Source organism: Mustela nigripes, chromosome 6 (assembly GCF_022355385.1).
Source record: "Mustela nigripes isolate SB6536 chromosome 6, MUSNIG.SB6536, whole genome shotgun sequence".
Taxonomy (NCBI): Eukaryota; Metazoa; Chordata; class Mammalia; order Carnivora; family Mustelidae; genus Mustela; species Mustela nigripes.
In genome coordinates this window covers 86,025,035-86,032,285 of record NC_081562.1, presented here as the reverse complement: position 1 = coordinate 86,032,285, position 7,251 = coordinate 86,025,035, and the positions used below count along the sequence as shown (strand labels likewise).

The window sequence follows — 7,251 nt, the reverse complement described above, 5'->3', positions numbered from 1 at the left end:
TTTCAAATGTTACCTTTTGAGAGGCTTTCTCTGACCACCCTGTTTAAAACAATGTCCATAATAAGGTACACCCCCCCCCCATCATCTTGTATAGCACTTACCTCTTAACACTGTTTATACATTTGTTTCCTTCTTTGGCCCCCTCCCGGAACTAGACAGGGCAAGTACCTTCTTGCCTTGTTCACTGTTGTACCTTAGCCTTAATACTAGGTGTCATTCCTAGAATGTAGTAAGTGCTCAATAAATATTTATTTTTTTAAAGTGGCCAAAACCCCAGCGTGGAGCCCAACACCGTGATCGAACTCACCACCCTGAAATCAAGACCTGAGTCTTTTTTTTTTTTTTTTAAGATTTTATTTTTTTGACAGAGCAAGATCACAAGTAGAGAGGCAGGCGTGTGTGGGCGGGGGGGGAAGCAAGCTCCCTGCTTAGCAGAGAGCCCAATGCGGGGCTCAATCCCAGAACCCTGAGATCATGACCTGAGCTGAAGGCAGAGGCTTAACCCAATGAGCCACCCAGGCACCCAAGACCTGAGTCTTGAGATCAAGAATCCGGGTCTTAACCAACTGAGCCATCCAGGAACCCCTAGGGGCTCAATAAATATTCTTGAATAAGTTAATTAATTACTGAAACTGGGAAGGAGTCTTAGAAGTGGCACTTAGCTGCCTCTGAGAGTTTACAGCCTCAAGCACATAATACTTACCTCCATAGAGTTGTAAAAAACATCACACTTGGAAACAGGATCCAGGTTCAAATCTTAGCACTGCCATTTCCTTTAGTGTGTGTGATCTTGGACATGTCACTCATAGCTCTGAGTTTATTTCCTCTGTAATAGTACTTATAACAATTCTGTGAAGATCCAAGAAGAAAATGGTTATGAAAGATCCGTATAATGCTTAATAGGCCAGGGAGCTTTATACTAGCATGGGCTGTTCATGACTGTACCACTCATGAAGTCAGAGACTGTTCTGTAATAACGATCTCTACAAGTGTTGGGGAGATGAGGTGCGTGAGACAAGAAGTTGACTAAAACATGATCTCTGTCTTCAGGCAGTGTCTTAAGTTCTCTCAACCGCTTTGTACCTCAAGAATATTCAGCTCTGGGCGCCTGGGTGGCTCAGTGGGTTAAGCCGCTGCCTTCGGCTCAGGTCATGATCTCAGGGTCCTGGGATCAAGTCCCGCATCAGGCTCTCTGCTCAGCAGGGAGCCTGCTTCCTCCTCTCTCTCTCTCTGCCTGCCTCTCTGCCTACTTGTGATCTCTCTCTGTCAAGTGAATAAATAAAATCTTTAGAAAAAAAAAAAAAAAAGAATGTTCAGCTCTACAATTCTAGAACACTCCTGGAAAGAAGGGGAAAAGATCAATCAGAGACAGTTTTGTAGAGGAAATGGGAAGGTATTGTGTCTGGAAAAATGGAGTAGAGGGAAAGCATTTCATGCAGTATAACAATATGGCAGGATCAGAGGAATTCCTTCCTTCCCTAAATACATGTTTATTGTATAGTGCCTCTCCTTCCATGCCCCCTCACTGCAGCATACACCCAGTGAGTCTTGCTGGTTCTGTCTTCTATTTCTTTTTTTTTTTTTTTTAAGATTTTATTTATTTCTTTGGCAGACAGAGATCACAAGTAGGCAGAGAGGCAGGCAGAGAGAGGAGGAAGCAGGCTCCCTGCCGAGCAGTAAGCCCGATGCGGGGCTCGATGCGGGGCTCGATCCCAGGACCCTGAGATCATGACCTGAGCCAAAGGCAGAGGCTTTAACCACTGAACCACCCAGGCGCCCCCTATCTTCTATTTCTTTAGTCATCCAGTTTCCTCCTCTCTTCTGTGCCACCAGCCGCCTCTGATCTAGAAGACTGGATCACCTTTCTTACTGGTTTCTGTCATCTATTAAATAGAGGCCAAAGGCCTCTTTCCAACAAGTTTTCCATTCCAAAGCCAGAGAAAGCTTTGAAAATTGCAAATCTAAGCTTGTCACTCCCCTTTATAAAACCTTTCAGGTTTCCTCACTCTTAGGATAAAGTTCAGACTCCTTAACCCAACCTACAAAGCTTTGCATTATTGACCTCAGCCTATCTTCCCAGCCTCATCTCATATCTCATGGTATCCTTACCCCCTTGGCTTTCTATGCTTTGAAACACTGGCCTTTCAGTTCTACTGTAGGCTAAGCAACTTTATGCTCTGGGCTTCTCCACATGTTGCTCTTTGCTTAGAGTTTTTTTCTTTCTTTTGTTCTTTCTTTCTTTGAAGATTTTATTAAGAGAGAGAGTGAGGGAGCTCAAGTAGGGGAGAGGCAGGGGGAGAGGCCGTAGGGAGAGGCAGATTCTATGCTGAGCAGAGAGTTTCATGTGGGGCTCCATCCTATGACCCTGGGATCATGACCTGAGCCAAAGATAGACACTTAACTGACTGACCCACCTGAGCACCCCTGCTTGGAGCTTCTCTCCTTTCTCTCAGCTTGTCTTTCAGGTTCTAGCTGAAATGACAATAATAGCTGGCATTTATTAAGCAGGTGCCATGTGCCAACATTGTTCTTAATGCTTTACATGTGTTAAGTCATTTGAACTTCAGTATAACTTCATGAGGTAGGTACTATTGTTAGCTCCACTTTATAAATGAGGCAAGTGAGGTTAAGTAACCCACTCAAGATCTGAGTCAGTATTTGAACCCAGATAGACTGGGTACATGAATTACTGCCGCACTGTATATAAATAGCTCTGTTGGAGAAACTATTTTATAATCCCACAGATTTAGGTTCCTCTATTACTCCTCTATCTTGTAGCTAGGTACACTTATCCTTAATAGTACTTGAATGATCATAATTAATTAGTTTTGGCCTTATATATTGATTGACTATCTTCCCCACGGGATGCTAAGGTATCTAGTCCCTAGCACAGTGCCTGGCATACAAGAAGTGCTCGTTAAATATTTGTTAAGTGAACAAATGTATTATATATCTGAATATAAGGTATACTTTTCCTCTCAAAATAATTTTTCAGAAAGGAAGTTGCCTTGTAATTTGTGTTCTCACAAAGACTCTTGTTCTAGTCCACGATGTCTGTTTTATAGATTTTCTTTTGAGTCAAAGGGTTTGGGGAAGATGATCCTGAAATAACCTCATTTAATGCTAGTTCTTTTTTTTTCCTTTTAAGATTTTATTTATTTACTTGAGAGATTGAGAGAATGAGTGGGAGGAGGGGCGGAGCTGAGAGCCCTACTCAGAACTCATTCCCAGCACCCTGGGATCATCACCTCAGCTGAAGGCGGATGCCCAACTGACTGGAGCCACCCAGGGCCCCAGCTGATGCTAGTTCCACAAGCTTTTAGCAATTGGAGATCACTGGATGGAATCACTTATAAACAAAAAAGAGGCAAAAAAATTTAACATAGATTTAAGGAATTATTCTTGGCTTAGGACTTTACAGTTTCAAGTGTTAGATCTTATTGTGAGTAAGCCTTTTAGAAAGCCACAGGAAGAGGTTATATTGTGGATGTCAGGAATATATATGCAGAGTATGAATTTAGAAAAAAAGCTGTCCTCAAACAATTTAGATATATGTGAGGATGGTGTGAGCTGTAAATTGAGCTGAGTTGATCATCTGAGTTGATGTAAAAATGGCTTGAATGATGATAAAGTTTGAGTGAAAAGCGGCACCTGGTGGCTCAGTGGGTTGGGCCTCTGCCTTTGGCTCGGGTCATGATCTCAGGGTCCTGGGATCGAGCCCTGCATTGGCCTCTCTGCTTGGCGGGGAGCCTGCTTCCCCCCCCCCCACCCCCGCCTGCCTCTCTGCCTACTTGCGATTTCTCTCTCTGTCAAATAAGTAAATAAAATCTTAAAAAAAAAAGTTTGAGTGAAAAAACGTTCTTTCTAAATAAATATTTTATGTGCGATTTTAAATATGTGTTGCTGAATAATATTAATATTTTCACTAAATTAATAACTACTTAAAGTAGACATTTGACTATTTCATATATGTGAAGTTGACCAAAACCCATTTTTTTTTTTTTAGTTCTTCTCTATGGGAAAACAAGGCATTGCCTTATATTTGGGCACATATGTTAAAATTTGCAATACATTTTATTAAGTGTTGTTTATTAGGTATTAGCAGACACAAAGATGGGCCCAAATATATATAGAGAACAAGAAGAAAATTAGCTGAAACAAATGGTTGTGTACTAGGAATAGTTCATCTGTTCATTCATCTCACAATTACTGAGCATCTCCCACAGGCCAGCCATTGTTCTTACTGCTCAGAATAAGTCAGAGGTCAGACAGGTAAAGATTCTGGCCCTAGTATAGTTCATATTATAAAATGATCGAGAAATGTGTTTGGAATACTAAAGTGAGGCTTCATTTCTAGGGGCCTCATGTGTGAAGACTAGAGGTTTAGATTGGAATGGAAAGGATTAGAGAGTCCTACTGCATTTTGCCCAAAGGAATGACAAGATGAAGATGATGTTTTATAAAAATTAGTCTGCAGTGGTGTCAGGGATGGATCAGAATGGGAAGGGACTGGAGGTTAAGGATACCAAAAAGGTTATTATAAGGATCTGGACAAGAGAAAGTGAGGAACCACTAGAATATCCCAAAATGGTGACCACCTTTAAATGCTCCAGATTTGCAGTGTGAAAATGGGAATCAGATTTGAACTCCCAAGACCCATGTGATTTAGTTAGTCATCAGAATTTGGTGTTCATTTTACAAACATTTGAGAGTCTACTCTACAGCAGTTCTGCTAGATTCTAGGAAAACAAAGGCAAATTAGAGGCAGAAGTTCCAAAGAGTTCAGAGATTTAGTAGAGAAGACTCCATTCAAAAATTATTGTGCTATCATGTGTTAGGTGCTATAACAGAGAAATGTCCAAGGCACAGTGAGAATTAAAAGAAGGAGTAGTAGTTGATGAATTCTGCCGGTCAGGGGTGGGGCATCCAAATGAGAAGAAATAGATCATGGAAGATAAATTGGAGATTGCCTGGCGGACAAGTACTGAAGGAAGGGCTTTTTGAGAAGAAGGAGCAGCATGTCCAAAGATAGGAAAGAAATGAGACTTAAGGGAAAGAGAAATCTCTTTTGCTAGGAGAAATTCTAATTGCAGTGATTTGCCAACTTTATAGATACTAATTCATTGAGTCTGACAGGCTGCCTTTGGCAGGTTATTCTTCCCAAGGTAATAAAAAAAAAAAAAAAAACCCACAGGATGAAAGACTTTTAATAACCAGTGCTCAATACAATTTTATGATACCCTATCAATTCTGAACAAGATGAAAACTTAATTGCCTTTTTTCTTATCTATTAAGAATGTTGTTGTGGGGTTGGTGCCTGGGTGGCTCAGTTGGTTAAGCCTCTGCCTTTGGCTCAGGTCATGATCCCTGGGTCCTGGGATTGAGTCAGGCCTTGGATTCCTTGCTCAGTGGGGAGTCTGCTTCTTCCTCTCCCCCTTCTGTTCCCCTGTTTGTGCTTTCTCACTCTCTCTCTCTCTGTCAAATAAATAAGTAATCTTAAAAAAATGTCAGGGGGGCATGTGGCTGGCTTAGTTGGTAGAGCATGTGACCTTTGATCTCAGGGTCATGAGTTTGAGCCCCACATTGGGTATAGAGATTACTTTTAAAATAAAATATTAATATTTATATATACATATATGTATTTATATATACTAGTTAATATATATATTAAGTAGACTCCACACCTAACATGGGGCTTGAACTTATGACCCTGAGATCAAGAATTGTGCACTCCACTGACTAAACCAGGCAGACTTCCCCCCAAAATAAAAATAGAGAAAATAAAAATGTTTTGGGGGCACCTAGCTGGCTCAAAGAGCATGAAACTTTTGATTTTGGGGTCATGAGTTCAAGCCCCTCATTGGGTGGAGAATACCAAAAAAAAATTTTTTTAAATTTTTTAAAAGGAAGAGAACACAATTCTATAACATTCATTTATGTATCTACCACCTAAAGTCCCATTTCATTCCCTTTTTGAGCATCCTTTTTATATCAGTCCCCTTTTAATATTTTGAATATATATATTATAATATATATTTGCATATTGAATATATATTACATATGTATGAACACATGGATAGAATATATAGTTATATACTGACTATATCTTATAATGTATAATATATATTTTTGAATATACATATACATCTGCACAAATAATATATGGACTTTTATTTATTTATTTATTTGACAGAGACAGAGATCGCAAGTAGGCAGAGAGGCAGGCAGAGAGAGGAGGGGAAAGCAGGCTCCCTGCTGAGCAGAGAGCCTGATGTGGGGCTTGATCCCAGGACCCTGAGATCATGACCTGAGCCGATGGCAGAGGCTTTAACCCACTGAGCCACCCAGGCGCCCTGTAATTGGCTTCATTTGGCATTTGTTTTTTCACTTTTATTTATTGATATATTTTCAGAGAGAGAAACAGAGATAACCACAGAGATAGCGAGAGCGAGCATGAGAAGGTAGGAGAGAGAGAAGCAGGCTCCTTGATGAGCAGGGAGCTGGACATAGGGCTTGATCCCAGCACTGTGGGATCATGACCTGAGTGGGAGGCAGATGCTTAACTGACTGAGCCATCCAGGTCCCTGTTCATGTGGCATTTGTTTTCATTTCCCTCAAATTTGTTTTCAGAATTTATCTATGTAGACTAAATTCATTAATTTGAGCTGCTGTGTGGTATTCATCACACGAACACACTCCAATTTGTTATTCTATTTGTTACTACAAAGATTTATGTTGTTTCCAATGTTTCATTATTACAAACATTCCCTTATAGGGAATGTCCTTGAACAAATCTCCTTGTTCTTATGTATGAAAGTTTCTGTTAAGCAGTGTTTTCAGAGTGTTTTTTTTAAGCTGATAAGAACAGATACTACACTTGATCTTAGCCAAAAGGCTGAGAAGCGATCAGAGTGGTTTTTTTAAACCATAACTCATAGTATGAAATACATTTTATATCAGACTCATTTCCTATACGAAGCAAGTTTAGTGAAGTAATATCTACTTGGGTTATATGCACTCTATTTTCTATTCTATTCCATTTTTGTAAAGTGCTGGACATGACTCACTAAATTGATTTCATGACCCACTCATGGATTGAGAACACTTCTCTAAGACAATAGACTTTCTGCATCAAAGGACACGTACGTTCTAGACTTGAGTAAATATTTCCAGGTGGCTCTCCAAAGTGGTTGTGTCAATTTTATAGGATACGCAAGTCCTAGCTTCTCACCAACACTTACAGTGGTCACA

The 7,251-nt window shown here is 40.2% G+C and overlaps 1 pseudogene; it reads right to left on the bottom strand.

The window, feature by feature from the left end:
- Positions 1–6,753: 6,753 nt before the first annotated feature.
- LOC132021061 (U2 spliceosomal RNA) lies at positions 6,754–6,907 on the bottom strand (annotated as a pseudogene).
- Between the last annotated feature and the right edge of the window lie 344 nt (positions 6,908–7,251).